This window comes from Galleria mellonella, unplaced genomic scaffold, assembly GCF_026898425.1.
Source record: "Galleria mellonella isolate WM207_F2 unplaced genomic scaffold, CSIRO_AGI_GalMel_v1 utg36, whole genome shotgun sequence".
Lineage (NCBI taxonomy): Eukaryota > Metazoa > Arthropoda > Insecta > Lepidoptera > Pyralidae > Galleria > Galleria mellonella.
The window spans coordinates 1735516-1762364 of NW_026442086.1; the positions used below are offsets into that span (position 1 = coordinate 1735516).

At 30.5% G+C, this 26849-nt stretch overlaps 1 protein-coding gene and 1 pseudogene across 4 annotated transcripts in view; both read right to left on the minus strand.

Moving 5' to 3' along the window:
- The window catches only part of LOC113520651 (uncharacterized), a 157995-nt gene that overhangs the window by 81152 nt on the left and 49994 nt on the right, over window positions 1-26849 (minus strand). The window contains exon 1 of one of the 4 annotated variants that reach the window (XR_004223982.2): window positions 2555-2574. The exons of the other annotated variants lie outside the window; for them this stretch is intronic. The gene's annotated coding sequence lies outside the window, so the exon portion shown is untranslated. Of the gene's footprint in view, window positions 1-2554; window positions 2575-26849 lie in introns of those variants that run through there. 4 annotated transcript variants of the gene reach the window in all.
- On the minus strand, window positions 18300-25149 carry LOC113520770 (uncharacterized; annotated as a pseudogene).

A 26849-nucleotide genomic window follows, 5' to 3' on the forward strand; every position in this document is an offset into this window, starting at 1 on the left:
TCAAGGTTTATTGCTCAATTACACTCAAATGGTTGGAAAAGTTTGAAAAAAAAGTCATTGCCCAAATAAAACATAATTCTTAGAATAACAAAACACTCGTCTCGTCTGATTGAATCAGTCGTAGCAAGATGAGTTTTGAATTTGAACTGATGATGAAATGATAAGTATCTAAATTTCTAGAAGTTTAATTAAATGTACACTAACGTATAAATAGATTTTTAAATTATTTAAATTCTTAAAAATTTAGATGTGATTGATGATTTTAGTGTTAATTTTACGTAGTAACAAAACTAAATTAACAACGTATAATTTTTCGAAGATGGTTTTATCCATTATTGCCAGACTACAGTAGTCACGTCCCGTATTGACTGTTTACAGATAAAATATTTATTCGTATGTTCCACTATTATTCAGGAGGTCGATAGAGTTGGTCGAATCACGTCTCGTTGCGTAGACTATGAGAAAAGTTAAGGCGGTGCGAGGGATTTATTTGTCAACTTTGCTCTGATAAAACTTTGCTTGACATTTGATTGTGGGGTCATGCTCCGGCTCCTTACAGATAAGTTTGGAGTGCCGCCGCTTTTAGCTACAGATTAATTTCTTGGTAGTATTGACTTTGCTAACTTTGTTTTATCATTTTTGTGTTACGTATCCTCCGGAGTTCATAAAACAGCGATGTAATAATATGAACATGAATCACAGAGTTGTACGATAATAATGTCTTTATGACGTGATATTAATGTTGAATATTTCATAGCTATGCGTTTACAGTGGAACGTTTTAACCGAATAAACAGAATATAGTAAACACATACATATACATATACATATACATATACATATACATATACATATACATATACATATACATATACATATACATATACATATACATATACATATACATATACATATACATATACATATACATATACATATACATATACATATACATATACATATACATATACATATACATATACATATACATATACATATACATATAAAATTTTACATGTAAATTCGTATGTAGTGTAGGAACTAATTGTACCTAAGCAGTTGCTACATAGCTATTAACTAAAACTCAACTAAATAAGGTGTATTTTTGTACCAGTGCGAATAGTTAAAGTTTACTTAAAATTATATAGAAAATTAGTCGTAGAATAGATAAATCATCTCAGTTAACGAAAATTTTATGAAGTTGCCGTTAGTCGCTTCTAAAACTTGTTTCAACTTTATCCAGTTGTTATCTAGACACGTGGCAGCGCGTCCAGCCAAGTACAAAGAAAAAGGAACTGTGGATACAGCTGCCGAATGTAATATTGATATTACTGCTATTAATAATGATAGATCTTATTTCAATACAATATAATAACAGCCAAAATCACTATAATGACTTTTACAATAAAAACTATAATTTTCTATAAACTTACTATATATATATTTAAAATAATAGACTGACATGACATGCTCGACAGAATTTCGAATAGAGGGCAGTCACTAAAGTATTAAAGTTCAAATTTTCAAAGTTACAAACTGTGATCATGACCACCCCACAAGTTTTAAACGATATTTCACAGTGAGTTAACGATCTATTTACATGAGAGATCGCCGGGACACGTTCATCGGGCGACTCTCAAAGGAATGCCATAAAAGCTCGGAAGTTGACAAATCGGCCGACGTTATTTCTGTACTAATTAGACGTAGAGGCGTGGGCGGTGTCACTTGAATGACAAACGAATAATAAGGAGATACGTCCATTGGGCACCGGAGATAAATTCGTTCGTTGATACACCTAGCTGTTGGACATTGCTATTAATAAAAATTACAGTTTTATTTAACAATGTCATTTATTTTGTAAGTCAAGTAGTATATTAATAAATCATACACTCGGTTGGTTACATTAATTGTGAATAATAAAGTAGTGTACGTAAATCACTTCCAGAATCTACTTTTGACGCAATAGAATTGGGATCAAATCAAAATTCAATGATAATGTAGTAACTACTAGTTTAACTTACGTGTAATTTAGCTGAAAAGATCTGCTATACGAGCGTGAGACTGAGCCTCGTCACAGCTGCTCAAGATTAAGGCTCACGAATGGTCCCGAAACTAATCGAGCTGTCTCGATCAGAGTACACGTAAGTTAAATCTGAAGTTATGACATTAAAATATAATGTGTACTTACAAAACTTTCAACAATAACAATGAAGATATGTCAAATAAAAGACAAAGCAACATTCATTTCATATTTATTCTAAGGAATTTCACTCTAATCCTAATTCGCGTCTAAATAATTATTATCATTATTATTCAATATTTCAGCCGTTAACAGTCCACTGCTGGACATAAACCTTCCCCATAAAAAGAATTTTGCCAGTTTTTGCCACGCTTGTCAGGTGGTCATTTTTAAGAGGAACGCTGCTGTTCAACCCTCGCCCTCCCTTAGTCATACAACACCCACGGGAAAGGTAGAGGTGGCCCATTTTACATCGGGGCACACACGGTGAAATAGTTACTCCTATTTATTTACTTTATCTTAAAATATTACGTACTTCCATAGTGAACCAGTAGTCTGATTGAAGATAGCTGTACCTGTAATAAATAAAGAATTACATAAAAATAAAAAATTCAATTCAATTTATTCGATAACTATTATATTGCGTTGAATATGATAACATTTTAAAACTACTATATATATATATATATATATATATACGAGATGACAAATTAAAGGAATATAAATTAGAACTAAAATCTAAGAATAAAACTGTCACAATTTAAAAAAAAAGGACTTACAGATAAATAGTGAACCTAAACAAATCAAATTAATGAAATACAAAGTCTACCTTAGTTTAAAGATGACGTAGACCTTCGTCATAAAACAGAATTTCAGTCACAAAAAAGTATCTGATTGTGAAATATATATACATTGTAAATTGGGTACTATATAAATTACTATATTATTAACATATATTTAGAAATATTACTAATTTTTTTTACCTACAATCTGATCATGAAATAGTCATGAATGTACAAATGGTCTTATCTACCATCATTCACGACTCAGAGCGGTTAAACCGATTAATTTGGGATGTAAGAGATATAGGCCAGATATTCGATGGTCATTTGAAAAGACATCTTATCAAAGAGGTAAGATCTTTATCTTTCAATGTACTAACGTTGAATCAATTGGATGTCATTTAACGTTGTCTGCAAATCCTTAATCAATTTTTGGTCTTCTTTTTACAAATTTCGATAATCTATTGGCAAATTATCTTTACGTTTGTAATAAAATAATATGTTGAACAAGTATTTTTTCTACTTAGGAAACAATAATCCGGCTTACGTTGGATTCATTAGAATGTCTCTCGCAATATTTTTAAATACCTGCCAGAAATATATAATGTAAAGAAATTACATATTAAGTATAAATATTAGAAAAGTCAGCCAAAGACAATACCTATCTAGAATTTGAAATTATTTTTTTTTCTGAATAATTTGTGAACAAAAAATTGCTGACATTAATTTTAAAGATATAGCACAATATGTAACAATATTCACAATATAATATAAAAAATGTTGGATTGTAAACCTCTTCTTCTTTTTTTGAAGTCGGTGAAAGAAAAATCATCTAAGAATTATCTGCAAAGGAGAAGAAGGTTGAGACAGGAATAAATTGCAGTATATACTGTAATGTAAAATATCTCTATGCATCCTAAATTGAAAATGTACAGAGTTTTTATAATTAAATAAATGCAATTTATCGTTTATCCAGTATACTCTGTTATGTCTATGGTGCTGGTCATGTCTATAGGCGACGGTTATCACTTTTCATCAGGTAGGCCGTCAGCTTGTTTGCCATTCAAAGTTGCATATAAAAACAAATCAGATTTTACTCTGCCAAAAATTGTCTGCCTACATACATTTAAAACATATAAAATAAGTAATGAACAGCACAATTTAAAAAGCTAAACATTTCTCATGTTACTTAAACGGTTTATGTTTCTCTTCATTGAGCTTAATACGAGTCCATAATTTATAATTTCTCAAAATCATTCCCCTGAAGTTAGCAACACAACACAGGTACAGCTCTGTTGAGAACAAAGGGTAATTTTCGTTATTACATAGGATTATGTTATGATAGAGGCTTCGTTTGTTTTGCTTTGTTTCGCTATCTACGCTATCATAATAACAAGCGCCTTATTAGATGGCTATTAAACTTGTTATTAACAAAAGCATTGGATAATTATCATTCTGACATTTTAGTTGGGGTCTGTCTGTTGTGTGGGTTAATAATTGTTTAACAATGGCACATCTATTACATAGATTAAATTCTAAATCGTCAGCAGTACGTAAAACTAAAAATGTACTCAAGTTATAAAATATATGTATTAGAATAGAATATAAATTAAGTGAATCAATAATTTAAAAAACTTTATAATAAATAGCAATTTTATTATTTATAATAAATAGCGATTTTGAGTTTCATATTAATTCAACGGTTAAACTCGTCCTGATAGTATGGAGACAAAATTTTTTTTGTTGACCCATGTTGATTTATTAAAAATGTTCGGTTTCGCAGGTAGAGGAGAGAGGCACTCTCCTAAAAAAAATTTAACAATTTCAATTACACAACTGTATATACCAGTTTTCATTCTTTAAAATCCTTTAAAACTATGATAATTTATAATAACCTGTACCTACTATTACTAAGGTTCACTATATTATAATTATTATCATTTCGATTGTTAATTGTTCAATGCTGAACATAGAGCATTTTTGTCGACTGCATCAGAAAGTACTACAAAAATAAATCTGGGTTAATCAATCTTTTGCTAAAAATAAAATGATAAAGATGAATGCAAAACTTGACAGTTAATTCTAAAGATTAATTTAAAAGTAATAGCACTGAGTCCAATTCGATTAATCAAATTGAAATTTGTTATATACTTACTATGAAGTATATTTAAATACCTGCGAATTCGTCTAAAGATCTGAGTATGATCACTGACTGGGTTAAAAATATGTCCTGCTCCATTCCATATAATACATGTATACCAATTTACATTATGATTGATTAAGCTATTAAAGCGCTAATAAATAAACTCAAACATTTAAAGGCGTCGCAATATCTACACACCTATACACCGTTTGCTTGTATTGGGTCGCTATTCGAATGTCTTACTTTTTTATCAACAGTAGGTTTTTCAACCTATTTATTTAATTTTTTAATTAGACTATACATAAAGGGAAATTAAACGTAATACTCAATATGCCAAACATTTTCCCGAACATGTTAAAATCCAATGTAACACAAGGCGAGCGTACCGCCTTCGCTCAGATTAATACTCGGGTCTTCTTTTTGAAATAAAATTATTTATATGATTTTATAAACATTTATTTAATGAACACACTCATAAATACTAGAAGCTTAATAATCAATTCATTATGGCATAAAAGCGTTTCAACTGAACTCAATTAATTACGTTTTCATCGATAAAATTAGTTGTACGGTTACCTACTTGAATATGTGAAAACCAGTTTTGTGCGAACTACAATATTAATACCGCAACAAAGTTTCCCTTGCAACCCTTTATGAGAATATGTTATTATTTTAACGTCAATATAGCAAACGTAAATTAAGAAATAATTAATATTCTAAATACTGTGTATATTTAATATTGAATAAATTGAAATCTTAATAGAGTGTATTGAAACTAAAATTTGTTGATGAAATATGTTTATATTGTACTTCAATAATAAAACATAAATTTTTAAATAAAAATTTAAACCGTAAATAAATGTAAATAATAAAATGAAAGCCTGTATAAAGACAATCACGATAAATCTGATCAATAAAAAAATTAGTATGTGAATTTAAAATAAGCATTTATAGTAACGTCAGAAAATTGTTTATGAATTACAGTTATATACATTTTGTTTTAAACAACTTACTTAAATATGACACTTACACCAAAACGTAGAAGAAAAGTAGAAGTTTTCCTCATGCTTACAGCGTTGTCTTGTCAGATTCTGTATGTAGGCTAGTGGAATATATTTCGACACAGAATGTGATTGCACCAGGACTAGTACTACTACTATCTGTTCCAGCTAGTGTTGTAGAGGACCCTAAACTAATGTCGCTCCAAGTCAAGTAATATAAGAAAATTGGGTATTATCAACGAAAATAAAATGCAATACAATTGTGAACGTCCGTTGGTATTCTACGTTACATAAGCTGGCGCACAGCATAAAAACAATAATGGCATGAATGAAAAATACTGCAAAGATCCTGGTCAAGTTGTCTTTAAAAATATTAAAACCATGTCTTACTTTTATCATAATAGGATATAGTAATAAACAATAAATAACTAAATACAAAAATAAAGAATAATTAATTAATAATCTTAGTTGGTTATAATGTTTAAAATGCCAAAAAAATTCAAGAAATAAAACCTTAAACAAATATTTATAAACATGGACAATTTAAAGAATAAAAGAAATAATTATGTTTTTGTACATTAGGCCAAAATATATCGGCAAATTATTCACATACACGTCATTAGCCGTTAGTAGACAAGATTAGGAACAAAAATAATTATATATGAATGAAAAAATAAACGAAGTCATAATGAAACTTGAAGAACAGATATAGACCGATCAATGGGCTAAAGTGCTAATGTAAGTAAATATAAAAAATAGATTGTTATTGATAGAGCATTCTAAAAAAAAACATTGGCTCTTGAGAAAGTGTGCTTTTTATTGAAATACTTTATAAAGTTGAACATAAAAGCTAATGATATAAGTTTACAAGGCAAACATTAACCAAAATTAAAGTTGAGATCTTATTACTTCCATAATTACAAAACAAAAGCCAAAACGTTTCTCATTTGAGCCGTGAAATATTACGTATCTTACCAATTATGCTACTTGTGGTAAAAAAGCTCAACGTGGAACAGAGCAAGAAACATCCAGTTATCCAGATATAATAGGCGGGGCCGCAACAAGGGTATTATATTTTAATTGATAAATTTAAAATAGTAGAAAGCGGCAATATTTTAGAAAGCAGTTTATTATACCATAATAAAAGGTAGTGAAATTAATGAAATATTACTATTACTAATACAAGATGATATTTTTTGTAAGTCTCAGTAATACCCAGTGTAGGGTAATATTCTAATCTTCGAACTACTTTCTTAGTATTTAGTTTTTTTTTAGCTTATTTTTGTTGCTTGTCGTTTGTCGTTTGTTCGTTGCTAATGTGATTATTATGTTAAATAAATTATATGCCAGATTAAAGTCGTACAACATGATAAACCTATATATTTGTAATGCCGCGACACTGCTTTGCATTTTAGGTGCAACTTTTCACTCTTTCTTTCTTTGTATTAAAATATATATATATTGCACCTCTAGCTTTGACCCTTCGGTACAGGTCTGGTAATGGCTAATTAAGCAAGTGTATGCTCGGTAGGTATTAGCTGCTCAATTAGAATCACATTACGTGGAACAATTTCCCGCTAACCGGTCGAGGGGCGCCCGATGCGCTTGGAATAACAAAATGGCCGATCAAGTTTTTATACCGTAAGATATTGCCTTTGACTCTTATAGAGAAGACGTAAATATTCTGGCTTATTTAAAATCCCTTGCTCAACTAACTAAAATCCCTTAACTAGTAAATTTAGCATCTATCCGTGACTAGCGCACGGTTTTATCTGATTCAATTAAAATGTAAAGTAACCTATGTCATCTAAGATATATTAGATACCCAATATTCTGACAAAATCTTTGTATAAAATTCGATCAAAATCAGTTTCATTATAATCTGACTTCTTTAAACTTATATATAAACTTCTACATTTACTTGTATTGTGTTTCTATTGACAGAATTTCTTTGATCTACCCTCAATGATAATTAATAAATTTTGCTGCCTACTGCACTAAACTTGTACTATAACACTAATTATTCTGTACTATAATATTTTTTTATAACATAAAAATCACTATAACGTTTTAGAAAAAATTCTAAATGTAAATATTTTACAATAACATGCACTGGAACTGTTACTAGCATCGATAGTGACTAATGATGATTAGGTATTTCTTAACTCTATGGTACAATCAGTGGAACTTATTGGTGAACATTGCGTCCCGAAAATCGTGATCGGACCACCCACCACCGCTGTGAGAAGGTAAATAAAATAAAACAACGATAAATAACAGTGCTCGAGCATAATTGATCACAAATTAAAACCCGCGGCGCGTCCGAAATGTTAAACGCGATCGCAAACGTCGCCTAAAGCGAAATTAGTATACGAATCCACATGATCCCACTCACACATGCACACACTCAGGGCTGTCCCAAGAGATTGGATTTTCGGTCTAATAATTTTGATTTTCCTGACATTATTCGCTAGAAACTTAGATTTGCCGGTACCTGAATTGTTAAGCTCACATATTTGGCTAAAGATAATATGAATAACGGCAACATTTGCAAATTATTCTTTAAATTTAAATTCGGTTCAGGTAGTTGAAAGAAATTATATATATAAAACTTATTGTGGTTGAACCAGTTTGGATTTTGTTTAATTGACTTCATTGAATTCAGCACATCATGATCACGACATTGCAAATCTCTGAACAAGATCTGATTTGAAACGCTCGTTTAAATTTATTTTTATATATTTCAAATATCCAAATAATAGCTACTTAAATATAGGTATATCATAAAAAATATTCTCATTAATATATATTTTTTTTCTTTTTAAATTTAGTGACTTACTATGAACCCTTGCTTTAAACACTTACGTATATAGTTCCTTTTATTTGCTTCTGAAAACAATAGACTGTATTCAGGACAATGCGTTACTAAAAATAAATGGTCCTTGTTAAGACAATTTTAATGTTTTACGATTAATGCATATTGTTTTTGGTGCCGCGAAGTAAAGTCATTGTATTATTACTTTTACTGTGTTACTTTAAATGATGAAAGAATTGTAATGTAGCCAGCAATTGCATTTCTTAGAATGAGCATAAGAATAATCTTATAATATGAGTATCGTGTTATAGTAACATATATACTAGGTACTATGTATTAACTTTTTCAGTACTTTGTTACACCTATCAACAGTTCGTTGATTCAACTAACATGCTATATTGGTGAGATTTTTTCTATATTAAGGACTGTTCTTACGAGTACGTGAAATCATCGGTCTTACCAATTTATGAAACAATCATTCCAAATTGGCTCAAATACGGATTGACACATAGAGCATTATGTCCTCAGATATTTCTGGTATTCTTCTTATATTTATTTAAAATACTCTTGAAACTAATAACAATGAAATGACTTCTTTCTCTCAAAATAAACTTTTCAAATTCAAAACATACATGTATACTAATTAGACAATTCCGCAAACAATGTTTTATAGTTCGATATTTTTTAAATATCTCATCTCTCGATTATAGTTCTTTATACGAGTAAAAGTGTATTACTTGTTTGCTTTACCTGCCGTGTGGATGTGTGTGTCATAGCATGGGTCACCCCTTTTTTCCCATGGGTGTCATAATAGGCGGCTAAGGGAACTTAATGGCCGAGAGATGGGTAACAGCGTTCCTTTTAAAACATCACCTAAGCCTAAATGCAGTTGCCAACCTGCCTGCCAAGCGTGGCAACTACAGGCAAAGCCCTTCTTATGGGAGAGGCCTGTATTCAGCAGTGGACAGTTAACGCCTAGTAAGATGGTGATGGTTACTTGTTTATATTTAAAAATTTATGGATTTAAGAGTATATTTTTTTAATCTTTTAAATACAAATTTATGTAATCTTGTATCATGACTAGCTGCTATCGTAAATAACTTTCTAACAAACTTTTATACAGAGTAGTGTAAAAATAATAATAAAATATTTTTTATTAATAGCTGCGCGACTTGGCTCCACAGTCGCGTAGGTATGCTCTTAATTACATGCACAGCAATAAAATGTTATTGGCTTGTATCAATTCTTAGAATTATCATATTGCTTTCCATACTGAATATACTTGTGAATGTTATTTGGTTTTTATAGTGGAATTGTTAGACGTAAGAATTATTGTTAGGTATTGTTCCATTTTTTACTTAATGTTTCCCTTCAAGTAATCATGTACACTTGTCATTCTATGTACATTGCGATAGAAATACACAATTTACCATGGAATTTATTTGAACGCGTAATACAATAGTTTAGATGGCACCTAAATCTAAGTCAGTGACCATTGAAAAATAAATTCGTTAATTTGAATATTTTGAACTAGAATTAAGAATTAGAATCCTGGCATCCTAATCAGATGTCCCATCGATATAGTTATCATTATATTTTGATTAAAAATCAACCATAATTTATATTAATATTAAAAAAAACAGCTGGGATTCATACAATTTTTTTTTTTAAATAAATATAACCCACTTACTCATTGATTACAAACACAAGACATCGTTCTTCTTTATAGATATTACTTTAGATTGTTTCAATTTTAATTATTACCTACCTTAGTAATTTAATTTGTACGAATTGTTGATGTGATATGCCGCGTATAACATTTGTGTCATGCACCCGTTCCGCAATTGCGGGAACATGTCACTCAACTAAATTTTATCTTTGTGTACGTTGCTAGATGTTCAGTCAGTTACCATAAGGGAATTAAAATACTCGTTGTGGTGAACACTAACCGCAAATGGTTAGTTGAATTAAAATTCTGAGCATTGAGATACTACGGAATTTCGATTTCTCTTGTATGCTTATGTATAATATATCTTTAAGAGTATTATAAAAAGGATTTATGATGTAAGGATATGCAGCAGTAGACAGATAATGGGTGAGATGATGATTACGATGTAAGGACATATAAAAAATTTTCAAGTTTTTTTTAAATGCTGATGATTAGATAAATAATATATACATTAAAAACAATATATACTATGACATATATCAATCCACTATCGTCTCACTGTAAGACAGGTAGGTATAGAGACGAGAGAGAAGGATATTAACTTGTCATTATCACATTGGGCAGACAGTTTGGAAGGTACTTAATATAGTTAAATACTTGTGTACTCGTATTATGCTGTCAACAAACTAAAAAAGAAAGAGGTTCTCAATTCGGTTATTTATTTTATGTTTGTGATCTCATAATTCCGACCATTCTAAACCAATTTGAAAAATTCCTTTTTTTATTTTATTTTAAAGGATATACTTACAGATTGGTCTCACAGAAATTTTATCAAAATCCGTTCAGTACTTTTTAAATAAAATAACTGGTTTTGTCACAATTGATATCGGTTAATTTAATTATTTTCCTAGTTGCCTTTTAACTCAGAATGCCGATTCTGATGATATGGAAATATCTTTTATGTTAACAGTTTCTAGACTATCTTCCTTATACACAAAGGTTTCTGGTATGGCTTACCGGGTAACAACTTTATGTCCCCTCCAAAGCACTAAGCGAGTGACAATTATTTTAAACTAACTTCAAAAAAGAGATAGGTTTTTAATTCGATTCTATTTTTTTTTAAATCCTTTTTTTATCTGAAAAATCTATTCAAAGCAAATAAAGTATCCTATTCTATAAAAAAATTATCAAAATCAGTTCAGCAAAACCATTAATTTTAATTTAAAAACTAAACTAGTTTTTAAATTAAAATTAATGGTTTTGCCACGATTGAATTCGGTGTTTTTTGTGGAATAAAATCTTAAATTATTGAATGATCCAATAATGAATTTAAAAATTCAAATATTTGGGCTGAGATTCAATCTTAGACCGCAAGTGCGTCTCAAGTACTTAGCCAACTGGGTCGCTGTCGGTTTATTTTATAATTATAATCTTTTAAAACTTAAAAATATACTAAGGATATCATTCTTTCCATAATATCTATAGATGTAACGAATATGAAATGCACATAGCAATGTTGTTATTACAGCCAGATGTAGCAAGTAGTTATGCAGCAACAGTTGTTGCAACGGGCTTTCATTTCTGGATTTAGATTTCAACTGTGGATTTGATTGACGAATACAATATTGCCAACTTAATAATAGCGAACTTGACTGCATATTGTGTTTCGAAATGTATATCTACTATGTAAGGAGATTTGCTAACACAAACTAGCAATACACAGATGTTTCAGAATTGATAAAGTCTGTACTCAGTTAATGAACATTATATTAAAAGCATATTCAAGTTTTACATAATATTTTTTTACTACTATAGCTCGTTTTACATTTTCATAAGAGAACAATATGCTTTATTGTAATGAAATACATTTTTAGAGTGTGTAATGGTTATTTTTTTTTATGCAACTTAGAATGGCAAACAAGACATGAACAATAGCATGGGCATAACAGAGTGTAATGTTTCGCCTATAATACCCCCCCCCCCCCATTCGTTACCATTCTTGAGGACAAAGGTGTTATTCCTCTGTTATAAGCCTAATATTACCTAGCTACGTTTTTAATGGGTGATAATGGACTAGTAGCCCCGCCTGCGCTATCGGTATACGCTAACATAACACCAGTGTGGGATGATAGGTGAGAATAAAAGCAGGTCAGTCAGCACATCGTGACGAATTCCACAAAATTCACTAAAATAGTTACCAAGGGCACCACGTGGGGGTTGACCTATTAAATTTCCATTAATAAAAATCCATCAATAATAATAATCATTTCCCTCTTTCCTGACCAGGTGGCACGATATACCTATTATGCTTTGTTCCCTTGGTTTTCTCTTATGACATTTAAGCCATACTGCTAACCTGCGGCCATATTCACTTATTATATCCCTCAGTGGTATCTCGCTAACGTGTATTCTGATAGTGACGGACAGATAGACGGTTTTACCATTCCATTATCATTTATTTAAAATATATATTTTACCTATTGGATCTAATTATAAAAAGTATGATTTGCTAAATTACGGCGCAAAATGTAAGGCATATTAAAATTTTCAAAACATCACTATAATGATCAAGAAACTACTCATTGATGAAGTTCTTTTTGCGATAGTAAATAGATAGATAAATATATAAATAACTTACATTACTTACAGCACACAAATAATAACAGATATAGATGGAGACTTTGTACAAAAGTCGATTGCTTGGGTACCTCTGTCCCATTCGTGTTTCAACCGTGAAGCAGTTGTGTTTGCATAACTGTGTTTCGGTTTAAAGGGTGGAATATGGCGTGAATTTACTGGATACAGAGGAATAACACCTGAGTCCTCAGGAATGACAACACATGGGGGGTATCATGGGCGAAACAGTATACTCTATTATGTCCATGGTACTGCTCATGTCTATAGGCGACGGTTACCACTTTCCATCAGGTGGGCCGTCAGCTTGTTTGCCATTCTAAGTTGTATAAAAAAAAATACATAAGCAAAAAAAAAAAAGAGAAATAAAAGAATGCATAATACAAAAAAAAAAAAACAAAAGGAAAATACATAAAAGTAGTAACATATTTTTTCATTTCGTGAGTGTGCCACAGTAACATTAGTAAAATAACTAGACCAAAGATACATTATACTATAAGGCAATACATCGCTACAAATAAACATTAAAAATGTGGTCACATGTGTAATGACGCATATGCGTGATTCATTCGACAACAATACAATTCTCGACTAATAAATTCATGAGATAGCTTTACGTACCCACCACTGATCAGAGATTGTGGTTTTTAATAAAACCACAAACAAGCATTAATGCTTTTATAACTATTTGTAATTTTAAGTACTTGTGACATTCTGAAATTTTGAAATTCAGTGATATTTACATACCATACATAGGATTGTAAAATAATTGGTTAATTTTAAAGCTCATATTACTTGATTAGTTTACTTGCACCATTGCCATATAAAAATCCTAAGATTAACAATTCTATACAAAAGTTACACTTAAAAGTATCCCAAATTAAATAAATATAAAATTGGATATTATATTAATCATTGTATATTATTTATTTATTGTGTATAGGTGTAGATTATGTACTGTTATTTTCTTTACCTATCCCAATGATGAAGTACCGCGTTCGTGATTCATTGTTCATCCCGAAGGTAGACTGTGAGAGAAAGCTACTAGCATTAAATCCTCGTTTTGTACCATATTTTATTTTAATCAATAAAGTTATTTAAATAAATAAATAAAATTTTATATATAGACCATAATATTGTTACAAGATTTTTGAAAATATTTTGGGCACATTTTGACAAATATCAACAGCTAGTCAGATAAGAAATCAAATCGACAAAATACGCTCTACTTTCAGTGGCATATTTTAGTTTCTATTTGTACATCTTGTATTTTTTATATCAATGACCCACATCAATAAGCGTAGATATTTAGTACTTCATTGTAAAACAATATACAAAATAATAGTTGTACAAACGTCATTCAGAGATTAAAACGATGAACATGATGTACTTGTATATAATCATCTACCTGTCAGTTGATATTGTGTAATGCGACCGAATAACAAACATACCATCAACTTTCTTGCTAATAAAATATTTATAACCACCAGCGACGAAATGTTCAACGTTTATTAGAAATATTATTTCGCAAGAAATAACACTAAATATACAAATTTGATGACATATGTATACGAGTGTAATATAGTTATATTCTTATGGACTTAATATTTATATGTGTTGAAATAATGTAACGAAAATATACCTACTTATTTTTGTTGTAATCGTAGGTTGTTAGTCGAATTTATTTATGATGATTTTGTAAGAAATATATGTTTATTTCATATTTAATATCATTCATATAATTCAGTATTTTTTCCAGATACATTATTTGGAATATTTAGTAAAAGATCCTAAAATGTCTTTTTACGTATTAAAGTTTTGAATTGAGTCTAGATTTTTAAGACGACTCTGTCAATTTTCTATTTTATACAAAAGTATAAAGTAAAAACTCTATTAAAAGTATTCTATGTATGTATGCAGTAATATATACTATTAATAAGGACATAATAGTATAAATAAATGTAAACATCATTGCTTTATTTATATGTAGTTACAGACTTCAGATTCAGACATTTAAATGCTTTATATAGAATTACAGAACTATTTGATAACATTACTTGACGCAAATTGATTGAAAAGGCAGACGTAATATCCAATTTAATATATTTACGATCAATCACCGTACACAATCGCATTATATGTTGTCTTTAATGTCCAAGACGTTACTTCACATTAAAATTCATTGAAAACTTGTCTAATATGGCAGAACGTGACACGATTACCGGTGTGTCCAACCAAGCTTGGAATACGAAAATCTTACATCGATTTAACTCCATATAAGAATGGACTTATAAATATGTAATTCTCGTGTCACATTTGATCTGGCTTTAACAACACGTACACAATCTATTGTAATTTGATGGGATTGCTTTCTAGTAAATAAGTTTTATACAATACTAGTTTTTACCCGCTTATTCATACGTGTAGATTTTTATAACAATTCTCGTTGGCGAATCAAGATAAACGTGCACTAGATTTTTAAATAGATATTCAGGAACACAGTCTTGTCCAATTTGAACCAGTAGTTTTTTCTGGTAAATAGATGTACAGGCAGACCTATATCAATATTTCTTATATAATCTTTCTGAAATATGTACAGACCTTGTCTAGTTACAATTTTATTATATGTATCTTCATAGATAAAACCACTGTGATATAGTATTTACGTGGCAGATTTCACTCTAATACACAGAATGGAAGCAAAATCCGTAGTTTCTCTCGCCTAGAACCCGTTATTCGTCCTGTTCCCGTGAGAGTTTCGGAAAATCGTTTCTTAGTGTTCAGTTACTTCATATAAAGACCCTCGGCGCAAAATTTTATCTTTCTAGACCTAGAAGTTTGTGTTTTAGTCAGTTGGATTTTATTTTTATTACATATATATTTGATTTATTTTCGCAACATAATTAATGGGAGAAGAAATACTAGGCCGTATTTTATTTATTGACGTTTGATTAAGTTCTGATTTCAGATTTACTCCCTAAGAGCGTCAATAAAATCGCGCCCACTTTTGTAACTGCAGTAAAACCGACATTATTGCCTCCTTGAGAGCATTAAAACAACTGTAAAAGTGCAAAGTACAAAGAATTGTCTAGATATGCGAGTTATCAAAATAAATGCTACAGCCGGACGACGGTTATCTACACAAAATAATGTAGTTTTATTTTAGTTTGTCCTTGCGGCAGCCGAGAGCATCATTCGCGTGCCTATCGCGACAACAAATCAGAAACTCTGTGGAACTAGCAGATAAAAGTAAAAAATGCGAAAAGAAATCTTAAGGCTACGGATTATGATCGGCTTTTCTTGTTACTGGACAACAAAGGTACAACTCGGCTAAAGTACCTCGTTCTATGCAGTCAGCCGAGGCTTATCGAGCCGGCAATCTTGTGCGAACAATATTTTGTTATTTTTGCAGAAGTAATGTAGATGAAAGAAGAAATATTACGGACATTGCCATTAAGAGGATATTTATGGGCCGAATGTTTTTATGTGTTGAAATTATTAATAGGCTTTTCTAGTAGTTATTCATATAAGTGTATATTTTTCGTGGCAAGTGAGTTCGTTCTTTTTGTGCAATTGGAATGGAACACAAGCTGACAGGCGATCTTATAGAAAGTATTAATAGTCGTATATAGACATGAACAGTATGATGTGTACCACAGAACACAAAGTAAAGCCTATCTTGTATGTTGGAGCCACATTTCCTTATACATTATCGTTCTTAGAACCAAGGTGTAATGTAAGTAATTTGACTATAAAAAACCATCAAATCAATTGACACACAGAACATAGGTGTTTCTCACGGTTTTGCCCAAACGTTAAATTTCAGGATTTCATTCTCAGTGATTTTATACGCTACATGAAAAAAACTGTATACAATATTGAGGCGAAATTGTAAACTCTATATAAACTTTTTCCCGTATTTTAAATACACAAATGTTGAATTTATAAATAATTTACTGCTTATCGATTCACAAAATAGTTTTTTAAACAAAATTTTGGTATAGTGTAAAAATAGTTTTTAAAAAAAATCTACACTATTTTTGAATTCAATTAATAATAAATACATTCTATTTTCATATTATTCGTAGGTGTAATGTTTGTTTTAATATAATTTAATAGAAAGGTAAATAGGCACATTAAGTTTTGTTAAAAAAATAATGCATAAAGAGTTTAGTTCTCTGGTTTTAATTTTCTGTAATATGATCTTATTAGCTTATAAAATTGTGTGGGCATATTTCATTACATTAACTTGTATAATAATATATCATTTATATACAAAGTATATATAAATATAGAAGTCAAATAATTTTGCATTAAACAATGTTAATGAACAAGCGTACAAAATACTTTAATCAGTAAAATTAATTTGCTGCATGTTGAGTTTTCAAAAGACAGGAATGATATTGAATACAGTGTAATTTTAGCAGGCTCGTAGGCTTGTTTCAAATCCCTCTGACATTATTTATGGACATAATTCATTACGCACTCTATAATCTCTCATTTCATCAAATCATTAAATTTTCGGCAGTTTAACAAACATCTGAATGTATATTTGATTACACGCTACGAAGTTTATGCGATAAATTGAAAGCTATTAATCTTTAGTCGAAGTTTAATAACATTATGCGAACGATAATGTAGATAGATATATTACGTACATATTATGTTTCTTTGATAGCGTAAAACAATTTATACATTTAATATTTAGAATGGCAACATACTTTTAGGCAAATTACAAAAGATGAAGGTTCTCAATTCAAGTGTATTTTTTTTTAAATAACATAGGAAACAAACGAACATGCGGCTTACCTAATGATAAGTTATTACAGTCGCCCATAGTCATCCGCAATATCAGAGAAATTACATGTGTGTTGCTGGCCTTTTAGTCAGGTGTATGCTCTTTCCTTGGATGTTTCAATCTCGTATTTTTATGGAAATACTTTGCTGGAAACTGGCTCCACAGTTTGATTGTATGTGGAAGAAAATGTCTTCAGAGATGCACGATTGAGGACCATTGCTTATCCACACGTTATCTTCACCAGTTCTGAACTGATTTTGGTAATTTTTTTTTTTGCAATCGTTGAGATCTACTTTCATATTGATTCTATATTACTTTTTTATGATTAAACCCGCCGTTTTCGAAGTAATTCTTGGTATGATGCGTATCAAAATCTATTTTTAGCGAACGTATCTTCTTGGAACAGTGGTTAAAATATATCGCAGTGTGGGGAAAAGATTACTTTTCAGAGGAAATGTATTCTAATTACAGGACTTGTTACTGAAAGCTTGAGCTTTGTCCTCCTCCAGTGACGCCTCTTAGCGTTGTATCGAATAGTGTTTCCCATGCACATTCTAACTCATTGGGGAATAAGTCTGTTTTGTTTTAGCTTCTTAGCTAATTTCCGCTTAATAATAAAGGTTTTGTGGGCCGATATTTTGCCTACGAATTAAGATTATTAAGTAATGGGCCGTTAGTCTCTATTACTAGTAATATACCTTGTCAGATTGACCGCCACTCTATATGATCCAGCTAACCTTACTTTATCTTCATCGTTTCATTCTCCAATAATACCCCGCCACTGTATATAATTAGCTTAGATGAGTGCAACATTCACTATGTACAATATATTTATAATAATATATATACTTCTTTATTAAAATACAGATTCCCCATTATTCAAAACTCTAATAGCCAATCAAGACAAACCTTGTCTAACTAGCACGGTAGTTATTAATTTGATTATCTTATTAATCTTGCTAATATAATAAAGTTCTAACTAAACGATCTCTACTATTTAAAAAAGTGTAATATCAGGGCTCATAATAATAATAAAATATGGTATAAATAATATAACCAATAGATGCCAAAATAATAAAATTTTAGACATTTTGTCTGTCTATACATCCGTTTATCTATCTGTATTTCTGTATATGTGTTTGTTTGTAAATTTATTCCAGCATCATGTAGAATCGACTGCATCTATTTAGATGCAGTTTTCAGTTATCTTCCTGAAGGTCTAACTTAAAGTCTGATGTATCTTTTATCTTGATACGCTACCTAAAAGTGGTCTATTTAATTTGTTTACCTATATGCATATAAAGCAACAGCAATAAACTAGTCTTAGATAAAGAAGCTACTTAACGATTATTTCTTTCTAAGAAATTCTATACTTATTACGATTATTCAGAATTAACTAATATAGTTTAGCATCTTCAACATTTATCTTCACAAATTTTCACAAGGGATACCTAATAATTTTTAATTTGATTCTAGCTACCTTATATATTTTATTTCAATATATTTGGAAGCAGTTTCAAAATATATAAAATCTGATAGGAACATTTTACACGCCTACAATAAACAGAGTATACAACACTGCGTTGGCGTATTAATTTAATTGCCGTCTATAATTTTAAATGTTTATTTCTCGTTAACTATATGAACATCGAACATATTTTTTATACATAAATATTTAAACAAAATTAATTTATATTGGCTATTTAGATAAATTGTAATTCATAACGTACACTAGCAAATATAATATTTCATCACAAAGCAACTACAATCGTAAATGCATACACATAAATTACGTGATGTTACATAGATACTTAGTACATATAGCTATATTGCATGTTTACTTATTGATTTTCCTTTTTTGCATGCATTTCTTTGCTTTATAAAAAAAAAATATCAACTTTATCATCACAAAATAAAAAAAAAAGACCAAACACTGCAGCAAACTCTGTTGATTGTAAAATTAATTATGGAAAATCGATTTAGAATTCGTAACATAACAATGTAACATAGTCACAGATTAAAATTCTTGATGAATTGATAATAATTTTGTCTCGGATATCAACTCACAGTAATAATACTACTGTCTAAATAACTTTTTCCTATCACTCATCCAACAGACATGTCTGGAAAGCGTCCGGAATTGTTAAGTAATTTATTAGCAGGTTCAACCAGTAGTTGTCACACATGGCAGGCAAGTTGGCAACCACAGTTAGGCTTTTAGAAATATTTTAAAAGGGACGCTGTTACCTATCCCCCTATCACTAAGTTCCTTTAACGCCTCTTAAGATACTCATGGGAAAGAAAGGAATGGCTTATTCTATGCCGGGACCACACGGCCATTAGGTTATATAGAGTGGATAAAATAATATATTAAATAAATATTAATCCGAATAATGGCTGAAGACTCATCTCTTACTACTTTGGAATAAAATATTTTTGACGTAATGCTTTTGCCAATTCTATTATTATACATAATCTTATATTATATGTTTTTATTTTAAAATGATGACCACAAAAAGTAAAAATTTTAAGATTTTTCTAATACTCTGGTTTTTCGTGACTTTATAACATCTATTTAATTAAATCCTGCGATCTTAATTAATAAGTAAATTTAAAAATTTGTAAAAATATTTTTATATTTGTTACTCCATCACATTAAAAGTTCTAAATTAAATTTTATAATTTCAATTTCATTTCTAAATTAATTTTTAGAATAAAATATTTTATTCCATTAAATTTCATGCAATAAAACCACTGGTTGTAGCTAGTGACAAATGCACATGAAATGGTATTTTTGTGATTTTGTTTTAATAGGGGTTTGGGTTTGGGTAGGAGTACGTAAAAATAAACCCCGTTTAATAAAGTATGAGAGATAAAATGTGAGCGGATGGTATTCATAGGCCGTTTCTTTATTGGCCAGAGTTTTCTCAATCCGTGTCCTCGACGTACATAATTTATCTATCTTACTGTATCTACATATCTTTACACTGAGCATTTTATACATTCTTATGTATCCTTACATACATCTTTCTTTTTATACACTTTTATAGAGCAAAAATACACGTCAGTTCCAGAGACTCCTCATTTCTATCTCAGATATCAAATGTATCTATCTTATCATTATAGTAATATATAGTAATATCAATGTATTGATCATATACTTCTATATTTGGCCATATTGACACATTCAAGAAAATAGCATTATCCTCTCTAAAAAACTGGTAACACACCTACAATTTCTCTTATGTTGCGGGTGTTTATGAGCGGCAGTAATCACTTACTCTGATGAGCCGCATCGTTTACCCCCTATGTTATATAAAAAAACATATTAAACATATTTTTAAATTAAGTAGATTTACCCTTATTTACCCTTCATTGTACATTTTTGAATTCAAACTATTAAGATGAATATAAAAATTAATCTGTCTAATTCTATGATTTCTATGTGGTTCCGTTAATAGTAAAAAATATAAACAATTAACTATTAAATTAAACAGCCCCTCTATACAAGCTGCAAATGAATTTATCAATTTATATGTCATCATTATTCAAAAAACAAGATGCCGGATATTAGTCTCATTTATTTAATAGCGATAACGTATCTATCGATAGATTTGTTTTTTACATGACAAGGAGGACAGATTTAAATAAAATTTGATACAGAAATAGATTTGAATTGGGTCGTGCATATAAGCATATTGGATCCTCAAAAGTTACATTGTGTCATCAAAGCTAATCTGATATTATTTACAATATAATATTAAAACCAACAATTTGCACGTGAGAACGCATTATCAGGATAAAAAGAAAAAAAGATGCTCTATATATTAATCTAGTTCATGTAATGAGTAAGAATATAATATGACCATCCTATATTATCGTCAAGATGTCGTAAGACGTAAGACGATTGGTGGATCAAAATACTATTCGCCGGTCCGAGAGAAGAAATTCTCAAACCAAATAAGCATAGACGAGTATAGTAGATTCTCTTATGAAAGACCTATATTAATAAGAATACCTATATTAATATAATCTTAGTCTAGAAATCAGGAGCGTAGTTTGTGTGCCAATTTATGCGTGAGTAACAACCATCCAATCATTCCTAAGACCTTTCATATATACAGTATTTCCAGGAATATAGGAAAATAAATTAATACTACAAATAATTTTAAAGGTCACAAGTCAACACAGTGTTCAATTACCTAATTTGAAGAAAATATATTGGATTACGCAGTAATCTAAGGTAAATACATAATAATATAATGATTGATGTTGAGCTTTACATAGTTAAATAGCACAAATTATTCATAATCATAAATAATCTCCTCCCCTGCAATTTATTGTTCGTGCTATTTATAGTATCTCTGCCTAATTATTAATATTTAATGAATAATTTTAACGAGATTATAATTATTTTTTTTATTTTTTACATAACAACTTAAATAGTTCATGTTAAAACCTAAGTTTTCTATTCACACATTTTTATTCTTACATGTACATACATCTCTTGCTTCTCATGTAGATGAACTACTTTCATAAATAGATTTACGCATTCACGCCAGTTCTAGAGACTCTCGACTTATGTACTTTATACCCTTAGATATCACATGACCTATCTAATCATTATACGTTATTCTAGGCCTACATTTTTATTGGCATCTTCCCACTTTTGTATTGTATATTTATTTTATCAACCTTTCTCTTTTGTTATTACTGGTCAAATTAATACGATCATTAACAAAACCAAGAACAAAATTAAACGGGAATGTTGATTAAGTATTATAAACAAGTTGATTTTACTCTACAAAAACTGCAACTTCATGGTAGCAAAATTAATATTGACTAGTATTCATACTGTTCTTCTTTAAAACTGAATAAAACGCGACGATTAACGACACAATGTTTTTATTAATACTAAACTATTAGGTACTAATGTAATAAATTTTAATAAAATTAAAATTTTGTATTTAAATCATTTTATTCCACGAAAAAGCCGCAACTTTAACCATGGGTGATTCTCTGTAAACTCGTAATCGGTTGTCCCGACTGTTTTTTTCAAAAAGTAATATAATTACTTTCATAAAAATCATTTCTAATGAAACTTTAACCCCAAAAATTTACGGGCCCATTGTTTTTAGAACTATAACTATTTTAATTTTTTTTCTAAAAGTGATCGAAGCTCTAAAAATACAGTCCCCTAGCTGTCCCCATCACTGTATTCCCGCTTAGAAACGAGATTTATGAAGAAGTTATTGAAACTACATACATTTGGCAGTTAATATAATAAGAAAAAATATAAAATTAATATTATTTTCGTAAAACAAGGTCTCATTACGAATTCTATTATATTAGTAAACACTTGTAAACTTTGTCCCTAGAATTTCCATACAGTCCCCTGCCAAAAATTTAAATCCATATTAAAAAAAAACTGTAATATTTACAAAAGTTTTTTAGAGAGAAACGAAACGCAATTACTGTTAAATTGGCAACCTTGCGGAAAGTGGCAACGAGACATCATTTTGTTTAGCGTCAGAGCTTCATTTGTAAGGTAAATACGCGTTTGGTCCGCTACCACACACAGTCCTCTGGTAAGTAATATTATTTATATGTTAATTACTTTAATAATCGCTATATAGTTTATTGTTTTATTATTTATGTCTAAATTGATAGGCAGGTTCCTAAAAAACTATTTTACATCAGTTTTGTAAATATTGTGAAATCTAACCTAAATACACAGTCCCCTGGCAACAGTCCCCAGCCTGAAAATGCAGCAGGGGACTGTTTTAAATAACAGGGGACTGTGTATTTTGCATATTGGTTATTGTTTTTATATATTGTTGGTGTAAATTTATCCGCTAAGTATCATTGCTTTGCATTATTTTCCTTTATAAACTTATTTTATACAGGTCGATCAAACATACATGATATTTTGTTCCTAAAAAGAAAAAAAAAATCCCGAGGGGAACTACTATAAAAAAAGAAAGAAGCAGAGCGACTACGATACGAAAGAAGAAAAAATATTCTGAAAAGAGATAACAAATAAGAGAAAAGGAGAAGTTGAAGTACCAAAAGAAGAAAGAAAAAGGTTTGTGAAAATTTGTAATGGTCATCTCGTGATTACAGAGCTGCCTTAAAGAAGTGGAATGAATATTGTACTATATACCGAGCCAACAAACTAAGACTGAAAAGCGTCACTGATAATTTTGTACGAGAAAATACACCGTTATAAGATCCAGAAGCAGATACTTTGTCTACAAGACCCGCCGCTCTAGTTCAAGTTCAAATATCTCCAGCTCCAAGCCCAGCAGTTTCCAGTACTAGTCTACAGCAAAGAAGAAAAGAAGTCTTAGAACAACAAAAGAAGTTTAACAGAGAAATAAATAAATAAATCGCACGTTTAGAAAAAAAAAACTTGTGAAGTACAAAAAAGATTAGCGAGATTTAATAGTAAATACAAAAAGATCGTTGAAGGTATACCTAAGACAAAAATTTTGAAAATGTTAGCGGAGCCTGATCAAAAAAAGAAGTAGCCAAGAAAGCGTTATTTGGCGACGTCATTAGCAAGCAGTTGAAAAAAAATATTTCACACTGTAACGTACCAAAGAGAGACAAATCTTAAAAAAAATTGTTACTGGCAGAATTGTACAAAAGTACAGGTAACTAGATAGCTAATGAAATAAAGTCGATGTCTAGACCTAGAAAAAATCTAATCTCAATGGTTTAGATGTACCTGTAGCTAAACGATGTAAAATACCTGATAAAAACAAATTGATGACAGAAAGGACATAAAATGTGGATTTCTGAAATTCAAGATTTTAAGACTAAATGGAACCGACTGGTGACTAAATATTTGAAAAAAAACATTTGGATGTCCAAGAGAGCTCATAACACATTTACAGACAGATTTACACAAATTTTTGGATCACCAGCGAAATATTGTTCACCAATATAAAACAATGAATAATTTAAAGTCAAATCTACAAGATGATGAAGTTCTGATCCACGTAGATTTTAGCGAAAATTATAGCACTAAATACGCAAAAGAGATACAGAACTTTCATTTCGATGGGTCTCGAGCACAATTGAGCCTGCATACCTTAGTGGTTTACCTACGAAATTCCATTCTTTCTTTTTGCACAGTCTCCGAGAATATAGCCCATTCATCTGCTGCTCTTTGGACACATCTACGACCAATTTTCAATGCTCTTCCATGTGGCATCGAACGAGGGCATTTCTTGAGCGATGGCCCTGTAACAGTCCCCTGATACCTCATACAGTCCCCTGTCATGATTTTTTGAAAAATCGTTAATAACTCAGAAAATACGTATAAATTCAGTGGGCCTCCTTATCTAACTAAAATAATAGTTAATTTTCTCCGAAATACGACACGGTTTTTTGGCAAATAGCAAAAATAATTGTTAGGACAGCATTTGTATGGGACCTGTACGAGCTTACAGAGAAATACCCCCATAACAAAACACATTCATGAACAATGACACGTTTCGAAGATACTTTATTATTATTTCAGCCGTTAACTGTCCACTGCTGGACTTCACCATAAGGAGAGTTTTGCCAGTAGTTGCCATACTTGGCAGGCGGGTTGGCAACCGCAATTAGGCATTTAGAGATGTTTTAAGAGGGACGCTGCTGTCCATTTATCTACCATTAAGTTCCCTTAATACCTCTTAAAACATCTCTAAAAGCCTAACTGCGATTGCCAACCCACCTGCTAAGCGTAGCAACTACTGGAAAAACTCCACTTATGGGACAGGCTATGTTCAACAATGGACAGTTAACAGCTGAAATGATGAATAAAAAATAGTAGTTTAAATTCTACTTAAAATTAAACGAATAAACAGATTTAAATAAAAGATAGACAATATACTGAATAAACATATAGTATATTTTTTACCTAATTCATATGGACAGATTTAGTGATATATAATATATAATAATGTATGTAGGAATATATGTAGGTCTCTATCTAAGGGGGAGGGGATGTTAGCAGTAGTTGCCACACTTGGCAGGCGGATTAGCAACTGCCGTTAGGCTCTGTTGATGCTTTAAGTATAATCAGTATAACTAGATACAAAATATATTTTATATTAATGCATAATAATATAGATACAATAATTTAATTGAGTCAATTTACAATGACTAATTACTGTCTATACTATATATATACATATGCATATTGAACTCCATTAATTAATATGAGTATTAATGCCGCTTATTATATTACACGTTTCCTGTGGATTTACTCGCGTGAATTAGGACGAAATAGTATATTGATGTTAATCTAGAATAATATAATCTATCTATGTATCAGATTCCATTCTAATGAAATTTAATGGGGGGGGGGGGGGTTGTTAATAATGCGCACTACCAGTCTCATTGTTAGCAATATGCCCAAAAAGGTCGACTTCCACGTGGTCCCCGCTGGAATCCATCGTGCTGAATTCCAAGTGAATTGATCACGATGGGCTAATTGACCTGCTTTTTCATTCTCACCTATCATCTCTCACTGGTGCCCCGCCAGTGTATGCCGATAGCGCAGGCGGGATTACCATTCCATTATCATTCATTAAAAAAAAAACTTATAATAATAAGAAAGATAAATGAAATTTTTACTATAGAATTTTATTAAAATTAATTTAAAAGTCATAAGCATCATATCAGCCATTAATTGTCCACTGCTGAAATGAGGCCTCCCACTATTGGGCGTTTTGCCAATAGTTGCCACGCTTGGCAGATGAATTAGCAACTGCAGTTAAACTTTGGTAATGTTTTAAGAGGGACGCTGCCGCCCATCCTTCAATAATTAAGTTCCCTTAGTTGCCTCTTACGACACGAGAAAGGAAGTGGTGAACGATTCTATGCCGGGATCACAAGGCCAAGAAATCATGATAATAGAAACTAAACGTTAAACTAAATTGTGAATAGGTAATTAAGATAGGAAAGTCAAATATCAATTACCTTACTTATATA